Source organism: Pseudopipra pipra, chromosome W (assembly GCF_036250125.1).
Source record: "Pseudopipra pipra isolate bDixPip1 chromosome W, bDixPip1.hap1, whole genome shotgun sequence".
NCBI lineage: Eukaryota > Metazoa > Chordata > Aves > Passeriformes > Pipridae > Pseudopipra > Pseudopipra pipra.
The window spans coordinates 9,437,213-9,453,784 of record NC_087580.1 but is presented as its reverse complement, the minus strand read 5'-3'; the positions used below and the strand labels follow the sequence as shown (position 1 = coordinate 9,453,784).

General features: G+C 53.5%; 1 protein-coding gene and 1 long non-coding RNA gene across 2 annotated transcripts in view; one reads left to right on the top strand and one right to left on the bottom strand.

The window, feature by feature from the left end:
* LOC135404839 (POTE ankyrin domain family member B-like) overlaps positions 1-16,572 on the bottom strand; it is a 199,655-nt gene that overhangs the window by 30,588 nt on the left and 152,495 nt on the right. The gene's annotated exons all lie outside the window — the stretch shown is intronic.
* On the top strand, positions 4,803-5,788 carry LOC135405217 (uncharacterized). The gene is made up of 2 exons (XR_010425805.1): positions 4,803-4,868; positions 5,648-5,788. It is a non-coding gene; the product is annotated as an uncharacterized LOC135405217 (long non-coding RNA).

Below are 16,572 nucleotides of genomic sequence, written 5' to 3'. Positions count from 1 at the left end.
CCCACCCTGCGGCCCTTCCTCTGGTCCGTCCCGGGTCCACCCCCTGAGAAATGGGTCTGGAGGCTTTTACTTCATCATCTTCACCATCTTCAGAGCACAAAGGGTACATAGTTACCTAATTTTTGACCATATTCTGTGGTTTAGGCCCTGATATGCTGTTCTGTCAACTGTCTAGGCCTTCCCTTGACAAAAGACTAAACACTTTTGCTGTATTCAGAAACAGGATTGATATGGGGAGCATAGAATGGGGTAAGAGGGTTAGGGAATGTCGCGACGGAAAGCTCTAGACACCTCAATGTGAGAATCCAGGAACTTCGTTTATTGTAGATTGACAACAGCTTAATATACACTCTATAATAGGTTCATGAATATTACAGAAATTAGGCTCATTATTGGTGCTCAGTTAGGTGGTGATATCATCTTAACTGTCTTTCATTGTTTACACAGGTGGCTCGTTAAGTGTCTCTGTTTTGGTAATGCCTAGCTCCTGTTCTTCAGCTCAATTTAGAATACCCAAGGACGCTGCTGCTTTCTCAAGGCCCTGCTATCTCAGACTTTCTCATGGGCCTAGTCAGACTGCGTCTTATACTTTAGCAGCTCATCCATAGCCTTAGCCATGTTCATATGTCCTCGCATTTCTAACCAATCCTCTACAAGGGAATGTATAAACAAGGGAAAGGAACAAGGGACAAGGGGGGGAGGAAGGTTGCTGCTTTTTAAAACTTACTTATAAAACTTACAAGTATTAGAAAAATAAAAAACCATTAGGTGCTTAAGGCATCAGCTGAGACAGGGCAAGTCCCTGTCATGGGCAGTGACTGTAAAACCAGTCCGTTATCCCAGTCAAAATCAGGACAACAGGACAGAGACCTCCTGTTCAGTCTGGTCCTGCCCCCCCCGCGTGCTGAGGGACTCTGGGAAGCTGAGGGCACCAGGAAATTGGGAAGGGAGACGTAAATGTGGGGAGAACAGGGCCCCCTTTTCTCCTCCCCTTTCCCTCTGGGAGTCACTGCAACACCTCACTGCGGGTCACAGCCTGAGGAGAACGGCCAGGCCCCAAATCCATTTGGAACCAGAGGGTGGGAAAAATCCCACAGCAGGGACTGCAGCAACAAGAGGAATTTCCCCAGCTGCTCCCAGCCCTGCTCAGGGGGAAGGAAGGAGACAGTCCAGGGGGGATCAGCTGCACCTCAGGCACCCTGCTCACGACTCTCGTCCATCTCTCTCTCAAACACCAAACTGGGGACATTTCCCTCTTCCAATGAGCTGCTGATGTCACAATTTGGATGGTCCAGAGTGGGACCTTTGGTGTTGAGGGGCTGTAAATGCCTCCTTCTTGAGCAGCTTCACCTCCCCTGGGCCCCTCCTCAGTCAACGTTCCTCAATTATCCAACAAACGAGGCACGAAGCAGAAAAGGGCAAAAGGAAAATCTTCCAGGTCACTGCCGGCTCCTGGGGAAAATGCAAGGCAAATAGTCAAGTCATTGAGCTGAGATGTTTTCCCAGCTGCCCCACAATGGTCCCTTGTGTCTGGTCAGGGGCCCGTAAGGATGGAAGGTGTTGCGGAACTGTGGCCAAAGGTGAGTGGAGAATTGAGGCTGTGGCAGGTGCCGGGAGCCCCCGCTCAGTGCCTGTCCTTGATCTCTGGCCACGGGGGTCCCAGCCCAGAGGGGCCTGTGAGGCGGGTGGGGAGGGAGGGAGAGTGGGGTGGGAAGGTGCCATCCTGCTGAGGGCCAGCGCTGGGCCCAGGGCAGGGCAGGGCCATCCCTGGGGACAGGGGCACTGGGGCAGCTGTGTGCCAGGGCCAACCCAGTGTGGAGCCAGAGCCCTGCTGGGCTGCCAGTGCCTGGCCCCCCCTGCCTGGGCCAGCTGAGCAGAGCAGGGCCCGGCTGATGCGGGAGGACACGGTGTGCCCAGCTGGGACAGGGGCAGGGCCAGCAAAGGGCATCTGCCCCTCTGGGCTCTGCTCAGGGAGGCCGTGGCTGGGCCTGCACCACTTGGGGGCTGCAGTGTCCGCAAATGGGCTGGAGCCGGGCACTGCCACCACCCCAGCACTTCCCTGGGCCCAGCCCTTGTGTGCCAGGGCCAGCATTGCCCAGTGCTCCCCAGTGCCTGCCCAGACTGGAGATCCCAGTCACCTGCCTGTGCCCATTGCCCGTCAGCCCCTTTATCTCCCAGCTCCCTGTTTCCCTGATCCCGGGCTCCTGGTGCCCCAAGAAGGGGGTCACTGCCAGCCCTGCGTTCAACCAAGGGGCTGGAGTGGGAACAGGGACAATTGTCCTCAGACAAACCGGGTTTGGGGCTGGGCTGAGCTCTGGGGTGTCCCAGAGGGAAAGCTCTGGGAAGGGATGTGCAGAGGGACATGAGTGGATCTGGGTTTGAGGACTGTTGGAGGATGGATTGTGTTGTGTGGGATTGTCCCCACAGGGTATGCAGCTGCTTTCAGCTCCCTGCCCACCCCCTTGGCACCCCCAGGGGCCTGGGCCCTTCCAGGGGCAGCTGCCCCGTGCAGGAAGCTGGAGGGATGCCGGGGAAGGTGGCTGGATGGGTGCCGCAGGCGGGATGGACTCTGTGCCAGGGTTGGGCTTGTGGCCAGGGCTGGGGGCTGTGCCCAGCCGGGCTTTGCCCCGGGGGCTCTCGGGGAGGGGGCAGGGAGGAGTCCCGGCAGGGATAAATGTGCTCCTGCCCTTGTGCAGCCTCAGCCAGCGCTGCCCAGGCCCAGAGGAAGATGAAGGTCGCTGTGCTCAGCGTGGCCCTGCTCTTCACCATCCTGCTGAGCCCCCCGGCAGATGCCAAGGTGAGGCCCCCATGCCACGGCCATGGGCTCAGGGATGGGCCCCTTCCCGATCCAGGGGCTCCCCCAGAACTCCCCAGCACCCCCAGCCCCGGGCCAGGCCACTTTCTTCCGGCCACAATTCCCTCTCTCCTTCCCCTTCCCACAATTCAACTCCTGCTGCTACAGCTCCGCTTCCCCACGGGATGCTTGCACCCAGCTCCATCCTGGCACAGTCCCAACGCTTCCTGCTCTTTTGACCCCAAATCCCACCTTTTTGGGCCTCCCCATCCCATCCTCTTGGTCCCCTGGGACATCTCCCCACCATCTCCTCTCTTTCCCAGCCAAGGCAAAGGCCCAACCCAAACTGGGTGGAACTGGGCCAAGCCCCACTGGAGTCCAAGGAGGACAAACAGGCCCAAGCTCCACACTGGGCTCAAATGGGACAAGGCCTGGCCAGGCTGAAGTGGCACCAACTGGGAAATGCCCTGCCATGGCCGCTTCCCAGGGCCTTTCCTCCAGGCTTTGCCCTCGATCCCTTGCCTTTCCCCCTGCACTGGTGTCCCCAACTTGCCTGGGAGCCGCAATCCCAAAGAGCCCCGCTCAGCCCGGGGGGCAGCCGGGGCTGGAGGGGGTGGGGACACCCGTGTCCCCCCCAGCCCCACAAGGCCAACCCCAACCAAGCCTTTGCTCTCCTCCTGCAGCCCGTTCAGGCCGGCGGCGTCCAATGTGGGGAGGTAAGTCTGGGAGTTGGGAGGCACCCAGTGTGGGAAGTGGGGGGCACTTTGGGCCCCCATCCCTTCCTGGCACTGGGGACACCCCAGTGACCAGTGACGTCTCCTTGTCTCTCTACAGGGAACAAACACAGTGATCGGCCCGGTGGGTACCAGGGCTTGTGCTGGGCCCAGACCCTCCCCTCTGGTGGCCACCACCCTCCAGGCCATCCCAGTGCTCCCCAGTCCACCCCAGTGTGCACCGGGGAGGCCCTTCCTCAGGGCCCCCACTCTATTCCCACACACCCCAGTCCACCCCACCACACACACACGGCATCATTCCCACACCATTTCTTCCCTTCTTTCTCCTCTAATCCTTCCCCTTTCCCATTGCCCACGACACTCATGTCCAGAAATCCCCTTCCTTGACCCCTCAGTCCCAAATTCCCTCCCAATCCCTTCCAGTTTTCTCCCTTCCCCATTTCTCCTGTCCCCACCCCTGCCCTGCTTCATTCCCTGTTTCCCCTCCACTGCAATCCCTTCCTCTTCACCTGCATCCCCCACAGTCCCATCCCTTCCACACCCCAATGCCCATCATGTGGGATCCCCAATTCCCCCCACTTCACCCTTTTTGGGTTCCCTCCTCCTCCCCCCACCCTCCCTGCAGGCCCTGAATTCCCCTGGCTCTCCTTGTCTCCATCCCCACCCTGGGCCCTGCAGGAACAGGGAACCCGGGGGAAACTGGGTGCAGTGGGGCTGGGGGAGCAGAAGGGATTTTCCCTCTCAGACCAGGGGCCAACCATGGGCTGGGGGGTCTGGGACACCCGTGTCCCTCCCCCAGCCCCACAGGGGCCAATCCTGCTTAAACCTTTGCTCTCCTTCCCCAGCCAATCTCGGGACAAGGAGGAGGTGGATGTGTCGGGGTAAGTCCTGGAGTTGGGATGTCCCCAGTGTGGGAAATGGGGGGAAATGTAGTCTCCCCATCCCTCCTGGGTCTGGGGACACCCCAGTGACCAGTGACACTTCACACTCTCTCTCCAGGGAGGCATGGATGTCCATCGAGTGAAGAGGTCTGAGGTGGGTACCCCGAGTTCTGCTGGGCCCAGACCCTCCCCTCTCATGGCCACGACCCTCCCCGGCATCCCAGTGTGCCCCAGTCTGGCCCAGTGTGCCCCAGTACATCCCAGTGTGTCCCAGTACATCCCAGTGTGTCCCAGTCCACCCCAGTGTGCCCCAGTCCAGGCCAGTGTGTCCCAGTACATCCCACTGTGTCCCAGTTCACCCCAGTGTGTGTCTAACCCTGCCTTTGTCCCCAGCCCCCTGTGGCTGACCAGGTGGAGCTGATGCGCCAGTGACGCTCGGCTGCCTCTCTGCATGTCCAGGTGAGAAATATGGGAGGCTCCTCAGCCCCCCAGAGGAGCCTGGCAGGACCCTGGGGGGTCCCTGAGCCCTCTGCAGTGGGCAGAGCTTGGGGACAGAAGAGGGACATGTCGTGGAGTATGTTTCGCTAAGTTTTGGTCTGTGAATAAAAGAAGACACACACAGACAAACAGTGATGAGACGAGGGGTGTCTGCCTGCTGAGCAGAGCAGGCAGCTTTATTGGGCTCGCTAGTCTGTACTTTCCCACACACACAATGTAAACTTATTTTTGCAAAAACACTCAGGAATTTAACACCTGCACACAGTCAACAGCTTCATTCTTGCACTGTTATCCTCTTCTAGCTAACTCCCTAAAATTCAAGGCTGTATCCATGGGAATGTTTAGCCTCACTGTTCTTCCTGAGAAAGGCCTCACACCCTGCAATATTTCAAGCTGCTCAGGCTCCAAAGGTCCTGGGGGCTCCATGGACCTACCATCTCCCCCCAGCAGGGACATGGAGGGAGCTGTCCCTGCTCCGTGTCCCGGGGCAGCTGGACACAGCTGCCCCCAAGCCTTGCCTTGCACTGGGGGCTCTGCAGACCCCCAGGCTCACCGGGAGGGCAGGGAGGGGCTCGGGGAGGTGTCAGAGCATCCCGGGCTCAGGGGCTCTGGGGCCACATGGATCTCAGCATCCAATTCCCTTCTCCTGCCCCAGCTCCCTGCAGACACACGGGGTGGGGACAAGGCACCTGCCATGTCCCTGTGGACACCGGGGTGATGTTTGGGGCTCTGTCTTTCAGGACTGGAAGTGGTGGTGACACCCGTGTCCTGGCCCCCTCCAGCAGCATGAGGAGATGATCATCCCTGGAGGACCCCCCTGATCCCCTGGGTGCCCTGGCAATTTCCCTGCAAGAATCAATAAACCCCTGCAGCAAAACAAATGCTCTGTGTCTGTCTGGGTGGGTGTGTTCCCACCTCCACGGGTGCCTTCCCGTGTCCATGTGTGTTCCCACGTCCCCTGGGGCACCCGGTGGTTTGGGGGCACAGCGGGAAACAGGGTCTGACTGGGGCTGTCCAAGCACCGTCCCCAAGGAGCACAGCTTGGTGTCGGGGCAGGGGAGGGTCAGGGACAATCAGCCAAGGCCCCTCAGTCCTTCCCTGGGCTCTGGGAGGGATGGGAAAGGGGATCAAAGGAGCCAGTGGGTGTCAAATGCCCCCAGATCTCAAGGGCCAGGCTTGGGGCTGAAGGGATGGAGAGCAGCCCTACATCCAAGGCCATGGTCTTGTCAGTGCAAAGGTGTTCAGTAACTCTGCCTTCTCTGCATCCTTGCCATGAGCAGAGCGGCTCAGGGGGCTCCTGGGGGTCTCTGCACACGAGATCCCCCTCACACTCTTAAGGGAACTTCCCAGGCTCACCATTCCCAGGACTCCCTGGCAGTGACTCTCCCACCAGCCCAGACTGGCACTGCTGACACTCAGGCCCCTTCCCAGCAGCAGCAGCTCCAGTGACCCGACGGGTCCCCTGTGACTCCCCACACCCTCCACTCTCACAGTCAGACCAGGTTTCCTCACTGCTTCCACCCCAGGTTTCCCATGGCAGAGTCTCTGATGTCGTAGAAACAATAAAACATTTTATTCCTGGAGAAGAAACACAGATACAGGCTGAGCTGGTGCCTCAAGGAGGGACCCCCAGAAAACCTCCATGGGGTTTTATCTCCTCACACTCCAAGCACACAAACTGCTCTTCCTGCTGAGTCCTGGGCTCCTGCCCTGTCTCCAAGTGTCCTCTCCCTTGGCTGCTCCAGGGTCAGCAGCTCACGGCCTTTGGGCTGAGGCCCCTCACCCAGAGCTCATCCCACAGCTCCAACTGCAGCTGCTCCCTGAGCCACCTGCACCCACGGGATTCCTCAACCCTGGGCACCACGAGGCTCCTGACAGTGTCCCAGGGTCCCTTTGGTTCCATGAGCCCCCACAGTGTCCCAGGGTCCCTTTGGTTCCATGAGCCCCCACAGTGTCCCAGGGTCCCTTTGGTTCCATGAGCCCCCACAGTGTCCCAGGGTCCCTTGGGTTCCATGAGCCCCCACAGTGTCTCAGGGTCCCTTGGGTTCCATGAGGTTCTGGCACTGAAAACTGGGAAATAAACTCCCCAACCAGTTTTTTGGGTTAGAAAGCCCACATTACTTCATTCAGTGTGCTGGGTGCATGAAGATAGCTCCATAAAGCATGCACACCCAGCAACCTCACAGACCACTTTAGAGTCATGAAATTAATAGTCATGACATTCCTATTACATATTCATTACATTTCCTGAATACATGCAGAGGTACTAATTACTTCCATGGACTTACTTGAATATGGCTCCTGATCTTCCAAGGAATCTTTTCTCCGTGAGAGTATCTCAGACATGTGGTCATGTCATAATGTACTTCTCTTACCATTCTTTGCTCTCACACACAATCCTTGTTCTCAAAACTAAGGCATTTGCAAGGACATGTTAATCACTGATATAGGGAAATAAGGAAGCAAGAGCTGCCACAAGGCTATTAGTCACAGATGTAGGGATCAAACAGTATTGTACAACAGTTAAAAGAATTTTCCAGCATCTTTCCCCGCTGCTGCATAGACTCTGTTTTTAAAAAATACAACTACTTTGGTCACAGTTTGTGCTGCTTTCAGCTGGGGTGGAGTTGATTTTCTTCCCAGTGGCTGCTACGGGGCCGTGTTTTGGATTTGTGCTGAACACAGGGTTGATAATACAGAGATGTTTTGGTTGTTGCTGAGCAGGGCTCACACAGAGCCAAGGCCTTTTCTGCTTTTCACAGGGCCAGGCTGGCAAGGAAGTTGGGAGGCTGTGAGGAGACACAGCCGGGACAGGGGACCCAAACTGACCCAAGGGATATTCCAGACCACATGACATCATGCTCAGGATAGAAAGGGAGGGGAAGAAGAAGGAAAAGGAAGGTTTGGAGTGATGGCATCTGTCTTCCCCAGGAAGCATTCTGTGGGATGGGACCCTGCTCCCCTGCAGGTGGCTGAACACCTGCTTCCCATAGGAAATGCTGAATTAATTCTTTGCTTTTCTTTGCTCGTGTGCCCAGTTTTGCTTTCCCTCTAAAGTGTCTTTTACCTCAACCCAGGAGTTTTCCAGCTTTTATCCTTCCAAGTCTGCCCCTGCTCTGGCTGGTGTGGGAGTGAGCGAACGTCTCCACAGTTGCTGACTGGGGTTAAACCCTGACAGAGCTTGTCAGTGGCACAATGGCCCCTTGATTCCACGAGGGTCCGCAATGTCCCAGGGCTCCTTCAGTTCCCTGAGGTTCCGCAGGGTCCCAGGGTTCTTTTGGTTCCATCAGGTTCTGTAGTGTCCCAGAATTCCTTTGGTTCCATGAGGCTCCACAATGTCACAACGTCCCCTTGACTTCATGAGGTTTCTCAGTGTCACAGGGTTTCTTTGGTTCCATCAGGTCCCACAGAGTCACAAGGGCCCTGTGATTCCATGAGGTTCCACAGTGTCCCAGGGTCCCTTTGGTTCCATGAGGGGAGGGGCTGGGAAGCCAGGGGACCCCCAAGAGCCCCTGTGACTGAAGCCCATACTGGGAACCCTTGGGCCTGTACTGGGAGCATTTGTGACCCAATACTGGGAGCTCTGGGAGTACTGCTGACCCCATCCTGAAAGTGCTGGATACACTGGGAGCCCTGGTGCCCCCATACTGGGAGAACTGGAGACTCCTACATTGGAAGCCCTGACGCCCATACTGGGGCCATCCTGGAAACCCTGGTGCTCATTCTGCTGCCATACTGGTGTCACTGGTGCCTGTCCTGGTCCACCCTGGTGCTGTACTGGTGCCCTATGGGTCCATATTGGCCCATACTGGTACCATGGTTATGCATACTGCTCCCAGACTGGTCCGTACAGGTCCCTACTGGTCTGTACTCGTCTCATACTGGCCCGTACTGGTGCCATAGTGGTGTGAAGGGAGGTATTTCTTTTTGTGTTGGTGGTGGGGAGTGGCTGTAGTTACTTCTTTATTTATGTATTTTTTTTTATTTTTGGGCGTGGGAGGCAGAGGGGGGCGGGGGAAGGGATGTTGGAGGGGGTGTGTTTGTTTCCCTTTTCCAGCACTGCATTTTGGTTTGGTTTGGTTTTTTCTTGTCAGTTTTTCAATGAAATAAATCTCTCCAGACATGGAGCTGCCATCCTGCAAAGGCCGGGCCCCCCCACTGCTGCAACGCACAGACACAGACAAAGAGACACAGACACACAGAGACTCCCAGACAGACACACAGACACACACACACAGAGTGTAGGTGTAGAAAACCTTCGAAGAAACACCGAGGATGGAAAACCTTAATGCCCACTCAAGGAAACTCTCGCTGCCAGGGAAAAGCTTTAACGTGGGAAGAAACAACTTTCTCCTGCAGGGTGCTGCGATGTTTTCTTTATCTGCTGCCTGGAGGTAACTCCCTTGCTCCAAGCGATAAAATCCTCACAGAGGTGCCTGGGCCCCCCAGGGGGGTCAGGCAGGTCCCAAACCCAGGGGAGCACACAGCCTTTCGGGGTTTGCCGCTCCCGCGAAAGGGGTTGTTCCAAAAGCCCCAAAACAGGTTTCTGCTCCGGCGTTCTTGGCCAGCTTTCCCGCAGTGCTCTCGGCCGTCCCAAACAAACAGTGTTCAAGCTCCGGGCCCGGCCCGGTGCAGACACAGCCCCCGCCGCGCTCTCCTCTCCTCCCCCGCCGCCTTTCAGGCCCCGCGCACGGGTCGGGGCCGCCCCGCCCTCCCCCCTCCCAGCGGCGGTGCCGGAGCGGGGCGGCCAAGGCGGTCCCCGCGCCCCGGGGCGGCGGCAGCGGCAGCGCCGGGGCGAGGAGGAGGCGGCGCGGGGGGAGGCGAAGGCGTTCGGCGCTGGGCGCGGAGCCCGGAGCAGAGGGGAGGCTGGGCACGGGCCGGGGGCGCTGCCGGCGGGGCCGGGCGGGGTCTCTGTGCGAAGCACAGCTGGGGTTGCGTCGCTGGGAGCCTTTTTGGTGCTGTGGGGTTGCCCCGACAAGGGAAAATGTTAAGTTGCTGTGGAGAAGATGTTACGCTGCTGCTGCTAAGAGACAATTGAAGCTGCAGAGTTGAATAAGTGCAGTTCTCAGGTTCCGGGGCGGTCGCTAAGAGAGCAGCCGTGTGGGCGGGGAGCAGCCAATGGGGAGGTGCCCAGAGGCAGCCAATGGGAAAACTGCGGGATGGCGGGAAGGGGCAGCCAATGGGAGAGCGCGCGGTGCAGCCAAGCGTAACCAATAGACAACCAATGGGACACCGAGCAGCCGGGCAGCCAATGAGGAGCTGCCGCCAGGGGCCGGTGCTGAGAGACTGCGCATGCTCCGAGAGCGAGGGGACAGTTCGGAGAGAGGAAGACTCTGAGCCTTCATCCCCTACGACCGCCCGAGACGGCCACGGGAGAGAAGCGCGCAGGCGGCAGAAGGCGTGTGCCGAGATGGACATCGAACACCGCCCAGTCTCGGGTAGGTCATGAATATGTAAAATGCGCGATGAATATGTATGACGTAGTTGTAGAAAAGGGGAGCTGTGAGGGGGGAGGCTGTGCGCGTGTTGGTTGGAGGGGTCCTGTTTTCGTCCTGCGCCGTAATAAACAAATAGCGGCTTAATAGGACCTGTGGCTATTGGGTTTTCCTACCGTCGGCTTTTGCCGGCCTCAGTTCCGGCCAGCCAGGCGGGAGTCACCCTGTGCTCGGCTGCAGACTCCGCTGGAGGCAGGGACTCCCTGGGGCGCCCTCGGGATTTTGCCGAAGGGACTCCTCACTTCCCTGGGCTCGCTGCGGGAGCAGACGGGGACCTCTTGCGACCAATTGAAGGTATTTGTTTCGTATAATTTGGTTTCGGGTGATCGGTCACTGGAAAGTACCTGTAAGCCGCTTTCTGTTTCGGAGTTCGTGTGTCCCGGTAAATTGTTTCTGTTTCGGAGGTCGTGTACGGTGTGTAAGGCAAAGCTTGTGGGTCTTAATAAATTATTTCAGAAGTTTGGTGAGTGCAGAGTGTGTGAAGTATAGCTGTCAGTGTCTAGTGTAGCTGCTGTGAGAGAAGTTTCCTTAGTGTCTTGTAGCACGGGTTTTAATGGGCACGTGTTGGCATCTGAGTGTCCGGTGTGAGTGCTGTGAGTGAGAGAAGTTTCCTTGTTTTATAGCACTGATTTTAATCAGCACGTGTTGGCATCAGTGTCTGGTGTAGATGCTGTACTATGAGAAAAGTTTTACTCTTGTCTTGTAGCAGCGATTTTAATCGGCACGTGTTGCCATTTCAGTGTCTGGTGTAGGTATTGTGAATGGCAAAAGTTGTCTTCTATTTTTGTGACACGAGTTTTAATCAGCAGCTGTTAATATCTTAGTGTCTGATACAAGGAGTGCGGCCAGAAAAGGCTTTTTTCTTGTTCTGTGACACTAATTTTAATTAGTACTTATTAATATGTCAGTGTCTGGTGTAGGCAGTGTGATGAGGAGAAGTTTTTATTATCATCTGTGGCACTAATTTTCATCAGCTTCCGACAATTTATTTCCCACATTTCCTAACCTAAAAGAGTTGCATTTAAGGGTTGGTAAAAGGGCACGTGTTGGCATCTGAGTGTCTGGCATAAGTGGTGCGAGTGAGAGAAGATTTTTTTCTTATCCTGTAGCACCGATTTTAATGGGCACGTGTTGGCATCTGAGTGTCTGGTGTAGGTACTGTGAGAGCAGTGTTCTTAAAACAGCGATTTTAATCAACAGGTGTTGGCGTCTGAGTGTGGGTGCTGTGAGAGAAGTCATTATTGTCTTATAGCACCGATTTTAATGGGCACGTGTTGGCGTCTGAATGTCTGGTGTAGGTACTGTGAGAGCAGCGTTCTTGTCCTGTAGCAGCGATTTTAATCAGCGGGTGTTGGCATCTAAGTGTCTGGTGTGGCTGCTGCGAGTGAGAAATTTTTTCTTGTCCTGCAGCACCGATTTTAATCGACACGTGTTGGTATTTTATTGTCTGGGTTAGATGCTGTGAGTGAGAAAGGTTTTCTTTTTGTCCTGTAGCACGGATTTTAATGGGCACTTGTTGGCATCTGAGTGTGTGGTGGGGGTGGTGTGAGTGAGAGGTTTTGTTATTGTCTTGTAGCACCGATTTTAATCGGCACGTGTTGGCGTCTCTGCAGTAGATGCTGTGAGAGCAGTTTTCTTGTGTTCTAGCAGCGATTTTAATCAGCAGGTGTTGGCATCTGAGTGTCCAGTGTGGGTGCTGTGAGTGAGAGAAGTTTTCTTGTGTTGTAGCACCGATTTTAATGGGCACGTGTTGGCGTCTCGGTGTCTGGGATAGGTGCTGCGAGTGAGAGATTTTTTTCTTGTCGTGTAGCAGCGATTTTAATCGGCAGGTGTTGCCATCTGGGTGTCTGATGTAGGTAGTGTGAGAGCAGTGTTCTTGTCTTGTGGCAGGGATTTTAATCAACACGTGCTGGCATCTGAGTGTCCAGTGTGAGTCCTGTGAGTGAGAGAAGTTTTCTTGTGTTGTACTACTAATTTTAATGGGCACGTGTTGGCATCTGAGTGTCTGGTAGTGATTCAAAGAAACTTCTGCCAATCTGAAAAGCACTTTTATTACGGCCGGGGAATGCAAAGGGGCAGGTGTTCTCCCCAGTGCACTCCCCGAGCCAAGAAATAACATAGCCTTTTATACAGTTTGAAAGTAGCAAGCTCAAAATTATCTTTACACACACTCCTTTTGCAGTCTTTCTTATCTAAATAGACACTTAGTTTTACCTCCTATTCTTACCATTATAGAGTAGTTAGGTAAAGTTTTATCACTTCAAGCAGTTTCAGGTTCCCCACCCCTCTCTACGTGCTAAAAAGCCTTCCCCATTCTCTAAGCCTTTTATCTCAATTGCCCACAGTTCGGTCAGAGACTTTTAAGCAGTTTTACATTTTGCAAAGTCACACCTTCATAGCTAAATATCTAATATTTTATTTCATTCTCTATTTCAGTAGGGGTGCTGTGAGTTGAGAGAAGATTTTTTTCTTGTCTTGTAGCCCTGATTTTAATCGGCACGTGTTTGCGTTTGAATATTTGGTGTAGTTACTATGATAACCATCTATAACGCAGCTGTCTCCTTTGAGAACACACGCAGGATCACTCTCGAGGAAAAAAGGCAACGCAGAAAGAACCGCGTATTGCAGAATACACCATCTAAGGAGTCTTTCTGCTGTGCCTTTTGCAGTCGGATATGTCTGTCACGTATTGGCCTCATGAGCCACCAGCGTGCCTGTAGCAAATGTGGATAGAGCCTTCTCAAATCTTCGTTCGCGAAGCCCAGCCATGGTGATGATGACTATGGCAGCGGTGTTCTTGTCTTGTAGCAGCGATTTTAATGACCAGTGTTGGCATCTGAGTCTCTGGTGTGGGTGCTGCGAGTGAGAGAAGATTTTTTTCTTGTCCTGTAGAGTGTCTGGTGTGGGTGGTGTGAGTGAGAAATTTTTTCTTGTCCTGCAGCACCGATTTTAATCGACATGTGTTGGTATTTTATTGTCTGGTTTAGGTGCTGTGAGTGAGAGAAGATTTTTCCTTGTCCTGTAGCATCGATTTTAACGGGCACTTGTTGGCATCTGAGTGTCTGGTGGGGGTGGTGTGAGTGAGAGGTTTTGTTCTTGTCTTGTAGCACCGATTTTAATCGAGATATGTTGGCGTCTCTGCAGTAGATGCTGTGAGAGCAGTTTTCTTGTGTTCTAGCAGCGATTTTAATCAGCAGGTGTTGGCATCTGAGTGTCCAGTGTGAGTGCTGTGAGTGAGAGAAGTTTTCTTGTGTTGTAGCAGCGATTTTAATGGGCACGTGTTGGCATCTGAGTGTCTGGTAGGGGTGTTGTGAGTGAGAGAAGATTTTTTTCTTGTCTTGTGGTACTGATTTTAATGGGCACGTGTTGGCATCTGAGTGTCGGGGTAGGTGCTGCGAGTGAGAGAAGTTTCCTTGTCCTGTAGTAGCGATTTTAATGAGCACGTGTTGGCATTTGAGTGTCTGGTGGGGATATTGTGAGAGAGGTTTTGTTATTGTCTTGTAGTACCGATTTTAATGGGCACTTGTTGGCGTCTGAATGTCTGGTGTAGGTATTGTGAGACCAGTGTTGTTGTAGCAGCGACTTGAATCAGCAGGTGTTGGTATCTCAGTGTCTGGTGTGGGTGCTGCGAGTGAGAGAAGATTTTTTTTCTTGTCTTGTAGCACCGATTTTAGTCGACACGTGTTGGTATTTTATTGTTTGGGTTGGATGCTGCGAGTGAGAAAAGTTTTCTTTTTGTCTTGTAGCAGCGATTTTAATGGGCACGCGTTGGCATCTGAGTGTCTGGTGGGGGTGGTGTGAGTGAGAGAAGTTTTCTTTTTGTCTTTTAGCGCCGATTTTAATCAGGAGGTGTTGGCAGCTCAGTGTAGGTGCTGTGAGAGAAGTCTTGTTATTGTCTTTTAATTAGCAAGTGTTGGCATTTCGGTGTCTGGTGTAGGTAGTGTGAATAGGAAAAGTTTTCTTACTGTTTTGAGACACGAGTTTTAATTAGCGCCTCTTAACATCTTAATGTTTGCTGCAAGCAGTGTGGTAAGAAAAGGCTTTCTTATTGTTCTGTAGCACTAATTTCAATTCGCAGTTGTTAACATCTCAGTGTCTGGTGCAGGCAGTGGGATTAGGAGTTTTTATTTTCTGTGGCACTAATTTTCATCAGCTTCCCAGTATTTATTTCCCGCACTTCCTAACTTTAAAAGCAGTTGTATTTAAGGGTTGGTAAAAGGCAAGGAGGTAGAAAAGCACCTGTAAATTACTATGGGAAATAGCCAGAATAAGAAAGTTGTGAAAAAGAGTCCTCCGGGCTGTATTTTAAGCCATTGGAGAGATCTGGGTGGTGTGAGTGGAAGTGGTGTCAATAAGGGCTAGCACGATTAAATCTTGCAGATAATGGTGGCCTTTGTATAAATGAGACGAGGGAGAAAGTTTGCTGCCGAATGGAACTTTAAATTATAATACAGTTTTGCAATTAATGTTATTTTTAAGGCATAATGGAAAAGGGAATGAGGCAATATGCGGAGATAGGTTTTTCTGTTTGAGAAACCATCCAGAATAGCAGAGAGATTGCAGGAGAAACGTTTCACTCCAGGATTCCCTGTTATTAGCATTAGAAAAGGACGGGGGGAAAGAGAAGCAAAAGATAAAAAGGTGCTGCTCATCATGCAGCATCGGGCAAAAGTGCCTTAAAACAAGAAAAGGGAGAGACCCTATGTCTCCCGGGGTTATAGATCCGGAAGAATTGAGAGCAGCACACCCCCAGTTCCCCCCCGCGGGACCTGAAGCCCCTGCAGTGGCATCAGGAGATGAATCCAGCAGTGATGGCAGTGAAGCAGGAGCCAGCGGCAGCACCCCCATCACCGCACAGGAGGAGTAAAAGGAGCCAAAAGCCCCCAGCTCCGGGCCCCCCTTGGGCAGGGAGTAGGACGGGCAGGAGAGGTGGTGAGAGTAAAGGTCCCTTTGAGTACAGCCGATCTTGATAATTGGAAGGGAGTGGTTAAGGGGTACCGAGATGATTCCAGTGAGATAGTGAAACATTTTGAAATGATTGTTAGAAACCAATATTCTGATTGGTCATTTATTGATTTAATGCTTAATGAGATGACTGCCTTTGATTGCCTTTGTTCACAGGCGAGCCTTTGGCCATGGAGAGGAGAGGAGCAGATGAAAGACTAAAGGCATTGAAAAACCCCGAATCCCATCCGGATGGAAGACACTCCTCTAGCGGCCAGGCCAAGTCCGTTCCCGGAGCCCAGGGGAACCCAGGAACGGGGAGCAGGACCTGCGGCAGCGGGATCCGCCAGGCAGGGGGAAACGGGGCACGGGAGTGGGATGCCATGTCTGCCCCACCCAGCCCAGGCGTACCAAGGGTGGGTGATAAACAAAGTCTCGAGTTCCTATAAGTTTTTGAATGATAGTTTATTATATGGAAAAAGCAAGCACCTGGCTGGGTGACAGAGGTGGGGACCAGGTTCCTAAATCTGCACACATATTACAGGGTACATTTAGTATTTATCTTAATTATTTTGTGCATATTAATTATATCATATATATATACATTCTACAGGTTTTTGCTAAGTATTTAATATATGGGTTTTCTTACAGCTAAAGTTAAAAGTGTTATCTTTACAACCGGTCATAATTTATGCATTCTTGGACGAACAGGCGCCTAAAGATTTAAAGTTCTACCATATTTTATTCTTAAGATAGTAAGGAGATTTTAGGCCTCTTGACCTTGTAAGGGTCTGTTTTATTTCTTTATGGGGGCGTAATTAAGTTTTACGAGCCATTTGTTTTATTTTGATGTAATCACCCATTTGTTTCACGGATCGCAATTATTTATTTATCACAGGTGGGTGCTCTGGCTCGAGGGCCACCAGGTCTCCTGTGTGGTGGGAGATGGGAGCAGCCGGACCCCTGCACTGATCAGCGAGGGGCCGCCTGCCACTGCCACCCCCTGTGACGGTGGGTTCCCCCATCGCAGCCCAGCCCCAGCCCCGCGGATCCCACCGAGGGAAGCAAAAGCCACCAGTGGCTTCCCATGTGCACTCCCATTGTTGCCTGGTCCCTGGAGCCCAGGTGCTTGGTGCCAGAAGTGAGAGCCCTCCTCGGGGCTTGTCCCCCCCCCTCAGTGGGTAAGTGACAAAACCATCAGAGTAGCGTGTGCCCGGCCTCCTCCT